This window comes from Dermacentor variabilis, chromosome 1, assembly GCF_050947875.1.
Source record: "Dermacentor variabilis isolate Ectoservices chromosome 1, ASM5094787v1, whole genome shotgun sequence".
Taxonomy (NCBI): Eukaryota; Metazoa; Arthropoda; class Arachnida; order Ixodida; family Ixodidae; genus Dermacentor; species Dermacentor variabilis.
Window position 1 is genome coordinate 266,995,523 of NC_134568.1, and position 20,457 is coordinate 267,015,979.

Consider the following 20,457-nt stretch of genomic DNA (forward strand, 5'->3'; position numbering starts at 1 on the left):
CGGTGAACATGTCGCCCACAAACGTCCAAAGTGGAGCAGCGTCGATACGCATAGAAGAGCGGCTGGGAACGCGAGTGCACGCTTGCTCGAAAACGCGAAGCCGGGCGGCACCGATATGAAGTGATGAGACAGCAGCGGAACGACATCGTGTATCGTGTTTGTTTTGTTTTTTTGTTCCTGTCTTTTTACAATTCATTTACACATAGCCTTCTGTATGGTGGCATGGTGCAGCGTTCTTTTTTTAGTATCAATTGCGATTTCTTGAGACTGTTTAAGCATAATGCTGCGCCTCTGCTCTGGTACCGGAAGTGGTCGCAGGCGCTGCACGGGGTTTTGAAGTGGTCCTCGAAGAAGTGGCGTGCGAAGTGTAGGTTTGCTCCCACGTACAGACAAGGAATGGTGGTAAGGGGAGTGCCACCCATAACACATATTGCAATACAGTGCCACAAATAACCACCTCCCAAAGAATGCTAATCGCATTCTTAAATAGCAACTGGAGTTGGTTCTTTATAACATTTGCTTCTTTTTTTCTTTTTCTTTTTGTGTACGTGTGCACACAAGTACTCTGATAAGCGCTTCGTACAGGAAGAGCTCGGTTCGGTGTGTCATGTGTGTGGTAGACTCTGGTTTCCGTCAGCCGTGTCTGGCGGCGTTGGAGCGCTGCAAGTTTACGTTGAGCAAGTCGTTTTCACGGTGAAAACAGGTCCAACTTCGTCGTGTGGTTTATGCTTCGCAAATGGTCGCTAAATAAGAACAACTTTTCTCGCAAACACCAAAGAAAGCTCCTTTTAAACCAATTTCCACAGCGCGTGGTATTCGCATAATTTCTTTTTCTGCGAGAAACCCCAAAAGTAACCATTGTCCCCATTCTCTAAAACTTGTGTTGATTACACTTAAAGGAAAGGAAACAGTCTACCTCCTTCGCGTTTTACATGGGCTCAGAGAACTCTGCCAAAGCATCCCGCTTTGGCTACACTGATGCCACCGGAAAGCAACAACGCTCAACTCTTGATGCTGCTGCGCTTTGTGATCTTGCACTGACCTCCGACCTCCGTTTCCTGCTGTCCTCAGCAACAGACGATTTTCGTATTACAACGGTCGTTCAATAGAAAACCGTATGAGTAACATAATTTGTCATATGACTGGTGTTATTGTGCATCGAACACGTAATGGTGGCCACGACCGATGAACAAGATCGCGTTCAAGCGCGTGCTGCACGTAGTACTCCGGTAAAAATAATCGGGACTCTATAGCGGCATCCTTGCTTCGATACGCCAAGCAAGAGGAATACTATGTTGCGACTGTTTTGTTAAGGAAAGCCTGAAAACATGCGAACAATCTTTGCCGAATAGCAAATCAGCGTGGTGATAAGTTTATGAGCCCTCCTACAAAGGTCTGTAAATGAAGTCAGAAATACAGGAATGGTGTCACAAGCGTCAATCATTCTGCTTGGCCGAGTCTACCGAAGTCATGGCAAGAACATCGGAAAACGCTGCTACTGGGTGTGTTCCGATAAGGACAAACTAAGGGAGTTCCCGACTATATTAGTTCTCAGTGAAAGTTTTAAATGAGGTGGGAAATTCTCTCTAGGAAGGAATCAACCTTCGTTTTGCAAAACATAGCATGGATTTCTTGCAAAAAATTCTTATTTCAGTAAACGTGGAAAAGACAGTTTTAAAGACTTGCAGATTTTACAAATTCGAAGGCCTATCGCGCAAGAATTAACGCATTGTACCCCCCCCCCCACCCAAAAAAATGTTTTTCGGTAAATCTACGCCGCTACAACGCCCAAGGGAAGGTCCAATGGAAGTCAAATTTATGTCCCCCACATTATGTTTTTTCTTAATTACCTAGCTTTGTTTTTTGAGCAACTGCCTCTGACTAACCCCGAAATCAGTTTTCTTGTATTTCTTTTTTTTTGTGGGGGGGGGGGCCATTTTAGCTGAGGCGACGAAGCTGAAAAAATATTTCTGACAAAGTTTCGAAAGGTTTCACGCAAATTAATAAATGAAGTGTGCAACCACATCACGTATTTATTTCGTTGTAAACACCCAAAAATGCCACAATTGCAAAAATATCGAAAATGGAAATGTTTTCGAGACGTTTTAAAAATATATATATATCGCCAATTTTTATGAAAATAGAATACCCACGCAAGACTAGTATATCTAGTACTGTAAAAACATGTTGCATTGTTTTATTTTAGCTGAGCAAATTGAGCCTATTTTAAGACCCATGTATGGTCATTTCAACGATATGTCTTGGTCTAACAATAAAATAAAGATCAGACAAATACTGAATTCTGAACTCATTCTTTTTCTTGTAGTTAAGAACAGTGACTCAGATTGTGTCTTTTTTGGCCTCTTTCTAGCCATGAAATGAGTTGAGAATGAGTTTTCAGGGCCCCTGCATCCGTATTCTTACTATACGGTATGTTGAAGTAGCAAGCACGCGAAAGCGCATATAGCTAGTTTTGAAGACGAGTCGGGGGAACGTATTTCTGGCGTTGATCTCTCATTACATCTGCTATCTGAAATGCTCCCTGTGTACGTGAACGATGCACCAGCTAAGCGGGAAAGCGCGATGTTACCACTACAGTGGACGAGCCAGTTGGGTATGTTCGGATGAGAACAGTCGCAAAACGTATCCCGAATATTTCTCATTTTCACTTAAATTTTTACATTAGGCATAAAAATCCTTCCAGACCGCGAAAAAAAGGCTACTTTTCCAATATACATTTTTTTTTCACACACAAGAAATCTTAACTGAGACAAGGTGCAAAAATCTGGTTATCGAGTCGCAAAACGTTGCAAACTTTGAAAGCGACTGGTATAGAGTTTGCTACAAATTAACCCGCTTACTCCACATAGTAAGGATCACATTTGTGTGCGCAATGCGATTATTTGTGATGCAGGCTTAGAATCACAAGGCATCACACGCGCACAAAGCATTTGGTCGTTAACGCCTCAAACTGTGACCCGAATAACAAATCGTTCGCCATCAGTAAACGCAGGCCTACTGTGCGGCTTGAGCCTCCGTGTAGCAACTATAGATGCAGAATGACGAAAGCTGCTCATGCTGCAGACGACGTGGCTACGCCGTCGTTATATCTAAATGTTAACAGCTCCGCCGTTCGTTGCAGGTATATGGCACAACAGTTACAGGGTAGCTGCCTCAGGCCCGGAGAGTGAATACCCAATTTCTCCGTAATTCCCGACCGAGATATACACACGGCCTAGGCAGGACTCATGAAGGCGTTCTGTGTATGAGAAGTATGAGATCTGAAGTTAAAAATTACTTTTACGAACTGACAACAGCACCCGACATGCAAATTCGACTGTCTCTGCAGCGTTTTTGATTTCGAATGCAGATTTCGTTCATATTGTTGCGCCCCCTTGCTGAAAAAAATTTGACCAGACTTAACTCGATTGACGTCTGTGTAATGCGAAGTATTCACGGTTTGGTAAAGAATGATTCTTGGGAACTGTTCTGCAGCGAACGGTTAATGCTTTTGCTTGCAACGTGTTATGAACTGATGCTGAGTGGAACATGTTGTTGTTGTTGTTGTTGTTCCCAGTGACCCAAATGGGCGTCAAAGAGGTTCATATAAAAGCATAAAAGCAGCGCATAACCAATGGTACATACCTACGAGAACGACCCATACTACCCAGGGACTCAAGTTGGCGTCAAAGAAGCTCATTGAAGAGCAGCACATAATCAATGATACATCACCAGTGGCCCATGAGGCTCATACCCAGTGGCAAATGCCCCCGGGCATAGAGTTTCTCACTGCATTACCTAGAGGCAAATCTGGCGCTGCTGCGCTGTGGTATGCATGGGAATGCCGGTATATTGTGACTTCGGATTGGCATCGTTCTCGGAGAGACAGGACACCTTGAAGACGCGCTTGGCAAGCACCGTTCCGTCTGTCACAATGAGTCATTTTCTACGAAAACAGCACGTCAAAAGTTGTTTTAATTTTATTATTACGCAAAAGCATGTTTTGTTTGACTATGAAAACTTGTTATTGCGTGTACGATATATGTTACGTAAAAAGTGTCAGCGGGCCGCTAAAGTTGGAGGACAAACGACACGGTTCGCGCTCGCTTTGAAACAGTTTGTCGTCTGTTCTTGCTTTTCTTCCCTTGGTCATGCATTTTAGGTGAGTAAAGATGTAATATGCGTGAATGGAAATATGTTATGAAGATTTTACTTTGAGAACGCGTTATTTGTGTAGCCATATCCACGTTTTAGACGAAGTCTCGTACAACACCAGCCAACACGAGCCTCGCAGACACATATACCGTCATTCCCATGACGGCACGGTGCCCCCTTAAGAAACTCCCATAGACGGTGGCGCCAGATTTCCCTCTAGGTGTTATAGTAAGAAACTCTATGCCCCCGGGAACAGCCCGCATTTTTTTACTGCACATACCCATGGAAATGCCCTTCATCTTTAGACTACGCTACCTCAGAATCGACCCAGATATTTAGATTCCGCATACCCATGAGAATGGCTCCGATTTTTAGACTGCATTACCTTCTGGATCGGTCCACGATAACGGCCAGATAACCGTTACAGAAAACTGGGTTGAGTTCGCCGAAAATCCATCTTATTAAAACATTACTAGCTTGTTGCTAGCGTTGTCAAGGTTCCCTGGCTGCTAACGTTGTGAAAAGTGGCGTCAAAACGGTCTTCGGAATATTGCACTATTGCTGAGGTAACGCAGATATTACAGCTCGCGATAAGCCGCCACGCAAATGAAACAATCAGCCGTTTTCCTAGCTGTTATTTTAAAAAATTCTGAGGCTTTACGTGCCAAAACATGGGTTCTCTAGAGACAACAAGACCAGCTTTTTTAAAGATCCAAATTATTATTATAGAACATCTCTACGTAAAAAAAATTCTGAGGCTTTACGTGCCAAAACATGGTTTCTCTAGAGACAACAAGACCAGCTTTTTTAAAGATCCAAATTATTATTATAGAACATCTCTACGTATTTCGTCTTCTGAATTCATTTTAGTTTTACAATGCTGCCTATCAAAATTTTCTAGTCACTACCGCGTTCTTGACACAAACATTTAGTTCTGCCAGTACGCGAAATAGTGATACATAGTACGTCCGGCGGTTTCCCGACAACTTTATATCACACTCACTGCAGCGTAATCTTCCATACACTATAAATTAACATAAAAGTATAAATGCTTCTTCATCCAAGGAACTTCGAACGCATTTTGTAGACATGAGAGCACTGTTTGAATTTTATTATTGTGGACGCATTTAGGCTCCACACGAGGGCGCTCATAGGCGGAGGCGGGAAAGAGCAGCACCACCTGCTTTCAGTTGCACAAATTTCTCGCCGCAAAGTGTTCGGTCTCCTCATGCCTATTCAGAACACCCGCTTCAGACGCCAACATAGGCCTGTTGCATGACTAACACCGAACCGCTAAGTTCCCTTGAAATTCTGCTGGTTCAGTGCAAAGGGAGATGATCCACTTCAGCTGCCTGGTGCCTTCGTGGTAGCATACGAGGGCATATTTCCCAGCTGTTTTCTCCAAGACCACGTCCCACAAACGAGGTCTAGGAGAAGACACGTTTGCGGTTTAATGAATGTCACATAACCAGCACTATATTCGTGAAGGGCATTGAGTGAAATACCTAAGACTAGCTTCCATAAACACATACGCGGGCGCAAAGGAGGGCAGGGGGGGAGGGGGGCAAGGAGGGTTCGGCCCCCTCTGGCCTGCTTAAGGGGAGTGCAAATTGAGTGCACTATCGTTACGTCCATGTCCCATGAGAAGCTTCAATGGTTGCTTTTGCCACTTGCTGAGCAAAGCACTGCACTGTTTACCAACTATGATTCGACAACTCTATGCAGCATGCGTGGGTGAGGACAGCATGCGTAAGCGCTATAACCTACCTATACTCAGACGGCTTGCACGCTCCGTCCGACGGATGTCCGATTAAAATCCGTACCTCAGAAACCCAGGATATTAAATGCACCCAAGTGGACGTCCTTAGGCATGCCCGCTGAACGTTCATAGTACCGACGATATTGGTCTGTGTGTGGAAATCTTTATTGAAAGAGAGATATAATAACGGAAAGGAATAGGCTGCCTCAGGGTGGGGCCCTTGGTCTAGAGCTCCACTGGCGCCGGCTGCTCGCTGGGCCTGACCTAGGAAAGTTATTCGCCCCTCCAGATCGCAATCTGCGAGTCGCATCTCCCATGCCAGCGATAAGTTTTGATGTTAGTGTGAGTGCTGAGTCCACACTTTTCGGCCCACACAGTGACCCTCTCAGAGGCCCTATCTTTCTGTTCCCAATAGATGGAAACATGTTTTATGGTACAGTCGAACCTCGATATGACGAACACGGATATAACAATGTATCTTAGATAACAAAGCAAATATATAATTTGGTTGACCATGCTTTATTTCAATGGAATATCATCCTGCTATAACAATATCGAAAATACGGGATCCGACACGGTATCGGTTTGTTTTCCACGTGCCTGAAAATATATATTCTGGTTGCAAAAATGTCATACATTCGCCAACAAATTTTACAGTGAAGCTGTTTATGGGCTATGCTTCCGTGCATTTTGCTCTGCACCAACAGAAACTATCATCATTAGTAATGGCTCATACCCATACCCCCCTCAGCAAGCAAAAAATGTAATGGCTCATCGCTCTCGTAATGCGGAGGATATATATATATATATATATATATATATATATATATATATATATATATATATATATATATATATATATATATATATATATATATATATATATATTATAAAGACGTGCACGCAAATATATATAAATCAATGTGTTCGTAACCTTGTTCAAAATTCTGTGTCACCTCTGTGCCGTGTGCTGAAGAGCTTCGCTGGTCATTCACCTTCATAGAGCGGAATGACTCATTATCCTTTTTTTTTTTTTGACACCCGATTTTTCGGATTTGAACGACGCCTGTGAATCCAGCGGCTACACCTATAGCACCAATGTATAACGGATATAATCGAAATTTCGGACGCTGCACGGTGCTTCGGGCTTGAACCGCGAGTGCGATGCCCCAAACGTAACGCCCATGAACAAAGCTGCAGCCATGTCAACTGGCACGTAATCGCTACTTTGGTTGCCGACTCCCGACGAAGCGGCGCTGGTTAGGCAAGCAGTGCGGCCGGTGGAGTGGCCAAAAGGGGCTGGTGGCAGGGGTCGTGGGAACCTCCCCGCCTATATATTCGCACTCATAAATAGAGTGCGAACACATGGGCCCTATACGCGTAGCGATTATTATTATTATTACTATTATTATTATTATTATTATTATTATTATTATTATTATTATTATTATTATTATTATTATTATTATTATTATTATTATTATTATTATTATTATTATTATTATTATTATTGTCATCACTTTTGAAACGGGGTGGTTACAACTAGTCACCTAGCCTGCTTGGGTTAATCAGGTATGCCATACATGCTTTTCGTTCTAGCATCTTTGTATACGTCTCCTTAATCTTCTTTCTCTTCCTCAAAACTTCTCTGTGTACCTTGTGCCGCTACCTATGCCTGTAACGGGCACGGACGTATCAATCTCTTCACTACTTTTTTTCCACCAATACTCTAAACATTTCTTGCTTATCTCGACTGCTGACCGGCAGTGCGCGCCTATCAACACGCCACTGGTGGCGGCCTTGCTAAGTGCGCTCGGGAAAGGAGACAGCCGTCTGCCGTAGTTTTTTTTTTTTTTTTTGCGTCGTTTCTCGTGTTTCCCTGTTCGATTCACGTTTCCGGAGCAAAAATAAGCAACACATTTCACATGCGTGTGGTGGCCAAACCTTCAAGGCATGTCGAAGAATAATTATTGCTTGGTGGGGTGCTCAAACGCCGGCAAAAACGCGCCGCTGGCATGGTTCTAATCATTTCCCACGAGGCCTCAGGAGCGGGAGCAACGACAGCAAGGAATCGACGCTGCTCGGCGGGAAATTTCTTGCTCTCATATTGTCTTGTGTCATCTCGGTGTTTTTTGCACTCGATCATGTTTGCACGGGTATGCGAAAAGGTTGATCACGGCCTACCCATATTTTGTTCGGTTTGTCCGCAGTGCAGCATGCAGGTTGAAAACATTTCGCTTAGGTTCTGAATGCCGCTTGCTGCTTCTACCGTTTGCTGCTTCTTTACCGTGTTGCTCTAGCTAGGGTGCACGACTGTGCGAGTGAATCGTGTTGTATGTTAAAACTGCTGAGGCTTGCAAGGACTGATTTTGTTGGTTTTATGCGGCCCGATAAATTGTCGCACCAGCTGTGACGCAGTTCATTTTTTGTCTATTCTATGTGTGGCTTTGCGCATGTTGAAATGTTGCTAGTTGCTCCATGCAGAACTTTTTCTTTTTTTTCTGAGTGCGAGTTTCTCGACTCGCCTTGTTTGCAAGGGGCTTGTAATTGTAATCTAAGCATGCAATCACGCTGTGTTCTATCGGAATGACTATACAGGCAAATACTTCTTTAACAGCTTTATTCTTTTAGCCCGAGGACACCTTCGATATTGAGGTTTTTTTTGTAAATGTGTTAGAAGAAAGGTAGCTCAGGGCGACGATTGCTGTTAGCTGCAGCATATGATATTGTTGTTCGATTTTCGCTTAAACGTTCGCGTCACGTTTGGGAAGTCTTTACGCCTTGATGCTGTCTGTGCAGACTTGCCATGCAGAGTGCTTTGTTTATTTAACATTTGTTAGGGTTTGCGTCTGGCACCACGTGCTGAAAAGAATTTCAACCGACAATCTCACCCTGCCTCGTCGAAATGTGGCGTGACTTCGCCTGCTATTGTTGGCGTCCCGCACCGCGTGCACAAAGAACTTTCTCTCACCCGACCTTTTTCTACTAGGCCTCACCGAAATAAAGCGTGACTTCCTAATTCGCCATGCCCATTTCGAGTGCCTGCCGGAAGCCCCGCAGTGTACAAGCCTCTTTTGTGTGTGTATGTGTGTGTGGGTGTGCGAGTTTATAGAGATCCCTACCTCGAATTGGGCCTAGAGGAGAACTTCCACGAACCCGCAACGCGCAGAAGAGGCGGACAGGCGTCTACAATTCCAAGAGGCGGGACGACCTCTTCCTTGCAGCAGACTCGGTATAACCCGAGGAGGACGGGCCCTCTTTCTGTGCCGGTCACGTGACGTCGACGGAAACAAGGTCCCACCCACGATTGTAGAGAGCCTATTTAAGGGGCTCCGAAATGTACTTTTGAACACTTCATTCTCTTCTCTCCATTTTTCATCAACCTTTGAATAAACCGTGCAAGTTTCGCACTAGAAATCGTCTCGCCCTTGCTTGGTCGCATTGGTCTACCGGATGCCTGCAGCACGCCGACAACGCCACGCTACCCAATAAGTAACGTCGGTCGAGCTTCGATAGGCAAGCGCCGCTACAACTCGGCAGCAGTACGATACGCTACCCTGGAGTACGCAACAAACTGACTGGCAGCGATTGAGATACGGAACCCTGGAGACCCCAACTTGGACGACAACTACGAGATCGTAGCCTCTTCGTCCTGGTAACAACGTTCGGAAGGAAGGTGTCTGGATTCATGACTGCATATGGTGAGTGCACGGCTCTTCTTAACTATGTTATCACTTGGCTTTACGTATTTTTTAAGTACAGTGGAGTGATTTTTCTCGAACCGTTGACGGAAGTTTGAGTACGTCAAGGTTCTTATAGAGTGAAGAGATAGCCGTACTAAGGGTAGCCATGAACTTGAAGGCAGTAAAGAAGCCGGAATTGTTGAGCTTGGCCAAAGAATGGGGCCTCCAAATTCCCGCATCAAAGAGAAGGCCGGAGATCATTGAGGCGATCGAAGCGACCGGGGCAGACGACGATGAACTGACGGAATGCCTAGAGAGCATTGCAGAGAAAGAAGAAGAACGTAAGCGCTTAGGAGAAAAAGAGGAGCGCGAGCGGGCAGCACGTGAGGCCAAAGAAGAGCGCGACCGTGTTGCACGCGACGCACTTGAAATGAAGCGCCTAGAGGTTGAGCTCCTGAAAGCCCAAAACACTGGAAGACCTAGCACAGAGGCACGTGAAAGCGAGCGCAGAATGACAGACTTGATGGCACCCTACGCAGTAGGAGGGGACATAGGTCTTTTTCTGGGACAGTTTGAGCGCTAGTGTGAAAAGGCAAAATTCGCAAGAAACACGTGGCCGCAACGCTTGCTTACGTTACTGCCACGCGAGGTAGCTGATATCCGTAAGTTCTAACCGTAAGAAAAGGCTCTATCGCGCTGCTATCAAATCTCGGTCGGATAAACGTTGGTCAGCCTATAAATCTGCCACCACAACTTACTTATCTGAAATGAAACGATCTAAATTCTTGTTTTTTAATCGCACCCTTCCAGAGATGCTAAAGAATAACTCTAGACAATTTTGGAGTGTCATACGGGGCAATGAGCGCAGTGCAATAGCTTTACTAACAACGGAAGGACATCCAGTGCTTGACGTAGAATGCGCGTCCGTATTAAATGATACATTTGTAAAGGCTTTTTCTTACCCAGTAGTTACCAATGCACAACATACCTTGCCATTACGTCATTACTTGCCCATGGACGCCATCTTTATTACTTCTGAGGGTATTCGTACAATCATTAAGAAACTGAAAAACTCATCATCATGTGGCGTCGACAGCATCAGTACAAAATTCTTGAAAAATACTATTGAATACTCCTCTATCATATTGGCATGCATTTTTTCACAGTCCCTGCAGCTATCTAGCCTTCCGGAAGACTGGCTGATAGGTAAGGTTGTGCCAGTTCACAAGTCTGGGGTAACACACAATCCATCAAATTTCCGTCCAATTTCACTCACATCTGTTCCATGTAAAGTTTTTGAACACATTATCTTCACTCACCTTGTCAATTTTCTTGAGTCATACCAGTTTTTTACACCCTCACAACATGGCTTCCGCAAAACTTTTTCTTGTGAAACACAGCTTCTAGTCTTTACTAACGACCTGCATCATTTACTTGATTCTGGATTCACAATAGACTGTATTTTTTTAGATTACTCCAAAGCATTTGACAAGGTTAGTCATCATTTACTACTTTTTAAGCTCGGTCTGTTAAATCTAGATCCCAATGTTCTAAACTGGATTCGAGCTTTCCTTTTTAACCGTACTCAGTTTGTTTCCGCAAATAATGTTGATTCCCCAGTCCAGCCAGTGCTATCGGGAGTTCCCCAGGGGTCTGTATTGGGACCATTACTTTTTTTAATTTTCATGAATGACTTACCCGATAACATTTCATCAAAGATTTGCCTATTTGCGGATGACTGTGTAATTTATCGGAAAATAACTAACCAAGACGATGTTGCCTTACTTCAGACCGACTTAAATGCTGTACATTCCTGGTGTCAAACGTGGAACATGGAATTGAACATTTCGAAATGCAAATCAATGCGCGTATCCCGCACCTTATTAGCATCACCACACTATCATCTTGATAATACGCCTCTTGAGTCTGTTTCATCTTACAAATATCTCGGTGTTAACGTTTCTAGTAACCTATCATGGAACCATCATGTGGGGCACGTCGTCACCAAAGCTAACCGATCACTTGGATACTTTCGAAGAAACTTCTATATGGCACCCCCATCACTTAAAAAGCTTCTCTACACAACTTACATTCGTCCGTCACTTGAATACGCATCATCTATCTGGGATCCCGCTGGTACTACACTGATAAAAGAACTTGAAAGTGTGCAGAATCGTTCCGTTCGCTTCATCTTATCCAATTATGACCGCACAGCCAGTGTTACCATGATGAAGTCACTACTTAACCTTCCAGAACTTACAATTCGGCGTAAAATAGCCCGGATCGCTCTTTTCATAAAATTTACTATCACAACAATCATCTCCGCAATCAGTTCAATAAATCCCCTCCTTTCATTTCATCTAGAATTGACCACCTCCAAAAAGTTGATGTTCCTCGTTGTAGATTTGTAACCCATTCACATGCATTTTTACCTAGAACCACCTCCGAATGGAATCAGCTGCCACGAGTAGCTACAGCTATCATGGATACAACACGCTTTAAGGATTTCTTGAATAACATGCTTAATATTGCTTAATTATTTGTATTGAATTTGTCCTTCTGTTTTTTGCTTATTGTTGTTTTAGTTTTAGATGTTCAAATTACTCTGCTTTATCTTGAATGCGACTGTTTCAGTTCATTTTTGTATTAAGCTGGTGATTGTTCATGCTTCTTATTGTGATTGTATCAACTGTTTTTCCAATTTTCGTCTGTAATATGCCCCTCCCCTCTGTAATGTGCAAACCCTGAAGGTAAAATAAATAAATAAATCATCGCCCGCATGGGGAAAGAAGCAGAGGATTTTGATGAAGTCAAAGCGAACCTGCTTAAAAAGTATAGATTGTCAGCGGAAGCATTTAGGCGAAAATTCAGGGAAGTCGAGAAGACCAAAAGTGAGCCATACTCAGATTTTGCATACACCTTGGAGGTAAACCTGAAGGAATAGCTCAGAGAAGAGGGTGCACTCGGCGACGCCACAAAGACAATGCAGTGCGTTGATTTAGAACAGTTCTACCGCCGGCTACCAGTAAACATCAAGGGTTCAGGATAGGCCAGGCGTAGGCACTATCACGAGAGCGGCCGATCTCGCTGAGGGGTACGTAACTCACCGTGCGGACGAAGGCAACGAAGCTCCTAAGAGGGATATGAATAAACACAGACCCGACAAGCCAAAGCGATGGTCAAAGTCGAGTCCGTATAAAACAAAGGAAAGATCAAATTCAGTGAAAAGTAGTGACGAGGACAGCGCAGGAAAAGAGGAGTCGCCCGAACGGAGGGCAGAAAGGCAAGAAAAAAAGGCTTTCGAGGCAAAGAAACCAGTAGTGCTACAACTGCCAGCAAACGGGGCATATCTCCGTGGGATGCAGAAATCCCAAACTAGTATTGATGTCACTAAGTAGTAACGCAGAAAATCTGAACTTCCTAGAACCATACATTCGAGACCTCCTAGTAAACGGCAAACCGTGTAGAGTGCTTCGCGACTCGGCAGCTAAAACGGACGTGGTGCATCCGTCGTACGTAGAGGAAGGCCAGTTCACGGGAGAATGTGCTTGGATAAGGCAAGCCGTGGAAACCTCCACTATTTGTCTCCCTGTGGCCAAGATTCGTATCGAAGGCCCTTTTGTAGTACTGGACACTGAAGGCGCCGTCTCGGCACATCTCCCACCGCAGTATCCGTATTTGTTTTCTAACAAATCAGAGGATTTGCTACGACGCAAGGGAATCGGATTTAGTGAGGGAGCAGTGCAAGCCCTAACTCGCTCCAAGGCAAGGGAGCTCGCGGCCAAGGCAGTGTACGAATGTTCAGTGGTGAAGGAAACAGGTTTGACGGAGGATTCGTCACCCAGCACGAAACAGGACAGCCGTATAGGTGATCGTGCGGAAAGTGCACCAGCTAAGGAAAAAGTCAGGAAAGCAGCGAAGCCTGAATTGTCTCGCGAGGCAGAATGCAGAAAGTTACTGAACGTAAGCTCTGCCACAATGATCGTCGAGTAGGAAATGCGTAAGGCACAAAGCAATGCTAAGCATTACTATGACAGGACGACTCGCACGCGACGCTTTGAAGTGGGGGAAAAGGTAATGATCCTGAAACCCTCGTTGAAAAAAAACTAGAGGTTCAATGGCAAGGACTTCTAGTAACCTTCGCCAAAACAAAATCTACAGCATTTAAGTTGAGCTTCAAAACATTGTTCATCGGTTCAAAACGTTACGTATTTGATGAATCCTCCCAGACAGTAAAGGAACTAACGTAGCAATCACCACGATGTCAATTATCCTCAAGCACACCCCAATCAGCACCGCAAACTACCCTAAATCTTTCCGCAATTTTTACGAATATTCGCAGCTTTATTTCAAAACGTGAACTCGTCTCTAATCTTGTTTCATCCTCCAGCAGCAACTTGCTCGTATTAACAGAAACATAGCTTTATAGTGACGTCACTGATCACGAGATCCTGACTGACTAGCCGAATTTTCAATTATTCCGCAAGGACCGCGATGGCAGAAAGGGAGGAGGAGTGCTCATAGCGGTTAGCCAGGAACTACCATCCACATTGATTAATCTTTCATCCGATCTCGAGACACTATGGATAAAATGTCAAGCTACACCCCAATCCGTTTTACTGGGCGTGTGCTACAGACCCCCGCAAAGAAACCCTGAATTCCCTGGCAAACTTAATTCCGTACTAAGTGAACTTTCAACCAAGCACCCTAATACACATATAATCTTGTTGGGTGACTTTAACTTTCCAAACATTGATTGGCCTAACCTAACTGTTGACGGAGGATGCCACAGCGAGGCAATCGAGTTTATAAATGTTTGCCTTAATTTTAACCTTACTCAAATCATATCCAAACCAACCCGTGTAACCCAAGATTGTGAAAGCATTTTAGACTTAATACTAACCAGTATCCCTGAAACCATAAAATCTATCTCATACTTGCCAGAAATAAGTGACCACAAAGTAGTTCAAGCCGACTTTATAATTACTCCACTAAAACGACAAACCACCAAAAAGACCATACGACTCTACTACAAGGGAAATTACACCGCTATAAATAACGGACTAAATCATTTTCTTCCAATATTCCAAGAAAATTTTCATTTTCGCTTAGTGCATGAAAACTGGACGCTATTTAAGGATAAAATAGATATATTAGTCGACAAATTCATCCCTAAATTTAGTTTCCGTGCCTGCTCTCAAAAACCATGGTTTACTAAAACACTTAAAAGACTAGAAAACAAAAAGAAACGCCTCTTCCGCTCCGCCAAGCTGCGGGATAATGAAAACGCCTGGCTGAAATATTATACAGCTGAAAAAACATATCTAACGGCAATTCGCAACGCTAAGCATTCTTTTTTCCACGCTGACTTGCCGAAAATGCTGACTACCAACCCAAGAAAATTCTGGCAGATTATAAACCCAAACCACGCATCCACTGTCGCTCTTACGAAAGAATCAGGTGAAGTGGCTACTGACTTTGAATGTGCTAATATGTTTAACGCCGCGTTTTCATCCGTATTTAGTAAAGAAACCGACATGCCACCCCCTGTACACTCCAATGTCTTCGGAACTTTTATGCCGCCAATTTTCTTTGTCGCATCTGGAATTTCTGCCACAATCGACAAACTTAAGCTATCCTCATCAGCCGGGATCGATAACACTAACTCAAAATTTCTAAGGAAAACTCAAAACATTTGTGCATCATTTTTGTGTTTACTGTACTCACAGTCACTTTCCACAGGCCAGCTTCCTGCTGATTGGAAATACGGAAAGGTCATTCCAGTCTTCAAGTCAGGTATCAGAGAATCACCGCTAAACTACCGACCCATTTCTTTAACCAGTATCCCGTGCAAAATCATGGAGCATGTCATTTACACACATATCATGGACTTTCTCGATTCCAATAATTTCTTCAATCCTGCGCAGCATGGATTTCGCAGGGGTTTTTCGTGCGAAACACAACCATGTTTGCGCTGGTGAGCAGTGCTAATTTCATCTCTACGCTCGATTTAGCCAGAGGGTATTGGCAGGTTTCGTTGACCGAGAGAGCGAGCAGACTTGCGGCGTTTATTTCCCCGATCGGAACCTTTCGTCCGAAAGTCCAGAGCTTTGGATTGAAGAATGCGCCGTATTGCTTCTCTAGCCTTATGGACCAGGTGCTACGAGGAATGGAGGACTTTGCACTTCCGTATCTCGATCAATCTTTTCTTCATCATGGGCCGACCATATGCAACCCCTGCGAACCGTGCTGTGTCGTCTACGAGAGGCCAACTTAACTGTTAAGGCTCCCAAATGCCAATTAGGGCGCGCGGAGGTAGCTTATCTAGGTCATGTAATAGGGCAAGGTCATCGTCGGCCTTCCGAGGTTAAACTGACCGCACTAGACAACTTCCCGCAACTACGCACCAAGCGGGACATCAGATCATTCCTTGGCTTGGCAGGTTATTACCAAAGATATATCCCGCGGTATTCCCAGATTGCGAGTCCTTTAACGTATGCTCTCAGAAAAACAGAACCACAAGCGGTAGAGTGAGATGACGCAAAAGAAAAGGCTTTTAGTATGCTGAAGAACGCACTAATGAGTCAGCCAGTGTTGAACGCGCCCGACTACTCTAAGCCATTCATTCTTCAGTGTGATGCCAGCGACAGGGGTATAGGGGTGGTGCTCTGTCAAAAGAGAGATGACGAGAACGAACACCCTGTACTGTACGCCAGTAGAAAGCTTTCAGTTCGTGAGGAAGCATACAGTGCATCAGAAAAGGAATGCGCCTGCGTAGTATGGGCGGTGCAGAAGCTAGCTTGCTATATCGCTGGTTCAAGGGTCACCATAGAGACTGACCATTGTCCCCTCACATGGCTGCAGTCCATGTCTACGAAAAACGGTCGTCTTTTGCGCTGGAGCTTAGTTCTTCAACAGTACACCTTCGATATTCGCTACAAGAAGGGTAAGCTTAACGGCAATGCCGACGGTTTGAGTCGTTGCCCCTAGAGTAACGAAAGCCTCATGCTCATCCGGGTTTCCGTGGCATTTTTACGTTCGTTCATACGTTTTCCCGAAGTGTAGTCGATTGTTAGATGATCTTAATAACCACGTCTTAACGCTTTCAAGAAATGGCTGTTTTTAGTGTTCAGGGGGGAGGGACGCGCGTAAGGAATCTGAAAGGTGTAGCGAGTTTTCTTTTTTTTTTTTAAAGCCTGGTGTCTTGAAGGAGGGTGGCCTTGTGCTTGCTGCTTTGTGGTTGTGGGTACGGCACTGTTCTGGGCTGATTGCTTGCCCACGCAGGAGACGAAAAGTTGCGAGGCCTGCTTGCAAGACCAATTTCACCGGACCGGACCAGGGAGAAAAGTCACTAGAGCGCCACGAGGACTGACGACCACTCCCAGGAATCTACCAGCTACGAACTACGGGTTCGTCACCTCTAAGGTGAAGTCTGCTTCTGAAACGCCTATCCCTCGCACAGCGGCTGCTGGCCCCTACACGTCGGGATCTTCCTCCCCCGCCGGAGATGCTGTTAGGGTTGGCGTCTGGCACCACGTGCAGAAAAGAATTTCAACCGACCATCCCACCCTGCCTCGCCGAAATGAGGCGGGACTTCACCTGCTATTGTTGGCGTCCCGCACCTCGTGCACAAAGAACTTTCTCTCACCCGATCTTTTTCCAACAGGCCTCGTCGAAATGAAGCATGACTTCCTAATTCGCCATGACCATTTCTAGTGTCTGCCGGAAGCCCCGCAGTGTACAGGCTTCTTTTGTGTGCGTGGGTGTGCGAGTTTATAGAGACCCTTTCCTCGAATTGGGCCTAGAGGAGAACTTCCACGAACCCCAACGCGCAGAAGAGGCGGGCAGGCGTCTACAATTCCAAGAGGTGGGACGACCTCTTCCTTGCAGCAGACTCGGTATAACCCAAGGAGGAGGGGCCCTCTTTCTGTGCCGGTCACGTGACGTCGACGGAAGCAAGGTCCCGCCCACGATTGTAGAGATCCTATTTAAGGGGCTCCGAAATGTACCTTTGAACACTTCGTTCTCTTCTCTTCATTTTTCATCAACCTTTGAATAAACCGTGCAAGTTTCGCACTAGAAATCGTCTCGCCCTTGCTTTGGTCGCCATGGTCTACCGGATGCCTGCAGCCCGCCGACAACGCCACGCTACCCAATAAGTAGCGTCGGTCGAGGTTCGATAGGCAAACGCCGCTACAACTCGGCAGCAGTACGATACGCTACCCTGGAGTACGCAACACAGTGCACTCCCTTTTTGGGTGTGCATTTTGTACATAGTTGAATGCTTTCCTATTATACTTTGCTGCGTAAGATTACATTATACCTACACCGCAAATGAAGTGCGTGTGGCATCTCTCTTCCGTAACATTCGAACAAAAATTCGGCAGGTGTTACATTCTTGTAACAGAAGAAGGCGAAAGCCTGCTGCAGATGTGGTAATACAGGAAGTTATACAATCGGGGCTAGACTTCTCGCAAGACATAACGAGCCGCAATGGGAAGTACACGGGTGGCAATAAGGCGACCTCCTCACTAAGGCGCAGCGACGGGCGCTTTTTCCCCAGTGGCGTACTTGTGGGGCCGTCCTCGCGAGCCGCAAGAGCGTGCACGCTCCTCCATCGCTCGCCGCCAACAACCGCCGCAACCGCTACGACTGTAACGTCAATGCGCAGAGTGCACGCGCCCGCTTTTCTGCACAACACCTGGCGAGACAGCAATTACTAAACTTAAAATTCGGCAGACACTTAAGACTACTTACGTGTGGGATTGCGAAAGCATTATACCGTTTGTACACTTCGGGACGTAATCAACGCGCTCACTTTATACACTCGTGACGTGGCCCCACCTCCTCCGCACCGTCACGTGCGCCGCCCAATGACGCACGCACTATAGCCAGCGAGATGGCATGCGACGTGACGTGTGCAATGAGACGCGCACTAGGCACATCTTTAGTAAGCGAGAACCGTGGAGCAGCCGTGGCTTCAGGGAAGCGTGCGCGTCTCGCAACCCGGAGGCCCGGGCTCGGTTCCCACCCAGACCGAAACGTACCAAATTTCTTTTTCAAAGCCACTAATTTGCTTCGCTTACAGAAACCACTCTGAGAAATGTGACGTCAGTCCGAGTATTTTTACAGCGACAGCTGCATACATGACTAACCTTTGTAGTTTTGTCGGCGTTCGGCAGCAGAAACGAACTCAGTGATTTTTAACAAACTCATACGGGTGCAGTGCGGCGGCGCAGATGTAAAAATGCGGAACAGATTAGAATGCTCGCCGTGAACAAGAGCGTGACGTCGAATGTTATCGCAGTATATAAGCAGGAGAGCTATCGGAACTAAAAACAGCTGTGTTATTGATGGGGCAGCCACGTATAGTTCGTACACCCGAAGAACAGCATGTGTACGAGGAGCGCCGGAGGGAACAAGCAACGAGAATGTAAACGGCGCCGGCGCGAAACGTACACCGACGAACAACGTTCCCGCGATGCCGAAAGAAAACGGCAATCGCGAGCCCGGGCCCATCCGAACGAGCAACGACGCCAGACTCGCAACGCAAAACTATGACCACCATTCTACTCTGTCAAGATGGAATGGCAGCGAAAGCATTTCGCTTTTCGTTTGAGAGCTTTGACTGTCGTCAGCTCTCGCTGCCATTCCAACTTCACAGAGTGGAATGGTTGTCCATTTTTTGACGTGTTTTTACTCTTTGCGGTATCAGCCGTTTTTCGTCACGACGTAGTTTCGTCAAGGGCACCGCCACGTAGACACCTAAGGCTTTCGCCTTTAAAAATATGAAATGTTCGTAACGCAGTAGGTTTGTATATTTCCATGCAGGTCAGTAAAAATTCCAAATTGCGAGAACTGCCGCGGGAAGGGCAGTTCATCGGCGTATGCTCCGGAATTGCATCGGCGGTTGTTGCGTTGTCCAGGGTAGCGTACCCCCCTGCTGCCGACAGTTGTTGCGACGCCTGGTTCCTCAACCTCGACCGGCGTTACTATTGGGTAGCGTGGCGTTGTCGGCAGGCTGCAGGCGTCCGGTAGACCATGGCGATCAGGCAGGGACGAGACGACTTCTAGTGCGAATCTTGCACGGTTCATTCAATGGTTGGTGAAAGATAAGAAGAAGAGAATGAAGTCAAAGTACATTGCGGGGCCCTTTAAATAGGCCCACTAAAATCATAGGCGGGATCTTGCTCACGTCAACGTCACGTGACATGTACTGAGTCCCACGGTGCTTCGCGGCGACACCCACTTTCCCAGGACGATGTTTTTCCGAGCTTGCCTCCGCTGGTGGCAACCCGCGGGTCCTGGGGATCGTAGGCAGCTGATCCCTTCTCTTTCACGCGTCGTTGGTTCGTGAAAAGGGCGTCTGGTTGTGGAAGGGCGGCTGATCCATTCTCCCAGTTAACGTATTCACGAGCGTGGGTCAGCTGGCGGCAGCCCGGGGGTCCTGTCTGGTTCGCGGAAAGCGTTCTCCCTTAGAGTGTGACAGTTCGCAGAAAGGGTTTTCACGCACACATACAAAGGGGTCTGTGAACACCGCGGAGCGGCCACCAGACCGGCATCCACTGGAGACAACCTTAGCAAATTAGTAATCCATTCTTCGTTTCGCTTAGGCATGTACACACGAAGGGGCCTGTAAGTACTGCTGTGCACCTGCCAAACCGGTAACCATTCGAGACAACCACAGCAAATTAGGAATCCACTTTCCGTTTCGATGAGGCATGGTAGTTGGGCATCCTTTTTGCCCGGGGTGTTACACGCCAACCGTAACACGGCACAGCGTTAACTCGCCCTTTTATTCACCCGTTCATGGCGACTTCATTGACTAGAGTGCGCATTTCGATTAACTGATTCGCAGTT

General features: G+C 45.9%; 1 protein-coding gene across 2 annotated transcripts in view; it reads right to left on the bottom strand.

The window, feature by feature from the left end:
• The window catches only part of LOC142564181 (protein unc-93 homolog A-like), an 85,157-nt gene that overhangs the window by 56,761 nt on the left and 7,939 nt on the right, over positions 1 to 20,457 (bottom strand). The window lies entirely within an intron of this gene.